Source organism: Mesitornis unicolor, unplaced genomic scaffold (assembly GCF_000695765.1).
Source record: "Mesitornis unicolor isolate BGI_N332 unplaced genomic scaffold, ASM69576v1 scaffold46830, whole genome shotgun sequence".
NCBI classification, from domain to species: domain Eukaryota; kingdom Metazoa; phylum Chordata; class Aves; order Mesitornithiformes; family Mesitornithidae; genus Mesitornis; species Mesitornis unicolor.
Window position 1 is genome coordinate 747 of NW_010157140.1, and position 1,049 is coordinate 1,795.

Below are 1,049 nucleotides of genomic sequence, written 5' to 3' on the forward strand. Positions count from 1 at the left end.
TTTCTTTTTAAAGAGCAGATGGATATTAACAAAAAAAAACCCCATATCTGAAAATGCTTCTTCAAAACCATTTTTGAACAGGTAAAAATACACAGTGGGCGAAAAAAAATCACCACGTAACCTCTCCCTCTGGGAAACACAGGCTGCTGTGCTCAGCGTGAGAGGAACCAGGTACGCAACGCAAATGCCTGAACAGGGTTTTTTATCACCATTATCTCTGCAAGGTCCTTTTTACCCCACTCCCTTATACTTAAAATTCTTTGCTTTTTTTTTTTTCAATAAATCAAATAATGTTTTAAATCAGTCTGAATGATCATGTAACTGAAGGCACACAGGGGCCATGCTTGGAAAGCAGTTTCTTCGGTCTCTATCAGTATGCAAGTGTGAAGCTCCCGAAATTCAAGAGATCCAATACACTCACTGCTCACCTTTCGCTTAAGGAATTAAATAAAAACCTCTAAGGTTACAGAAGCAATCTGCATGCTCTGCAGCATAAGCGTGCCATGCTGGTGGGCAGCTGGAGGTGAAGACGACCCTTACAGCGTTCCCAAAGATGGGCTCTTAACACTGAATTCCTTCTTGAAACACTGGAGTGATTGCTAGAACTTGGCTAGATAAGAGATCCAAATACTCCTCATTTCACACAGACACCATGGGAATGAAGCAAGACAACAATTAATATTTAGTACCATTTAGACACAGCTGTTGAAGGAAGCCATATGGCTCCCAAAAATTCAAAGTAAGTCAGAAATAACCTTTTCAGCATAATTTTGTTATTGCAACTTGTGTAGTACCAAAGGATGACAAAGCAGCAGGGACATGGAGCTAACTGATGTGGACTTCCTACAGATTAATGATAAAAACCCAGAAATCTCTTTCCTCAAACTGTCTGACCTGGCCTGAGACACTAAAGACCAATATCCAGCTTCAGAGAGAGTGTGGTCAGGTTGTGGTTACCTGGGACTCACAGATAGACAAGATTCATCCATTCATTTCTTAGATCCAAGTGTTCCAAGAGGGACATCAACTCACCATTGAGGTCAGCAGGA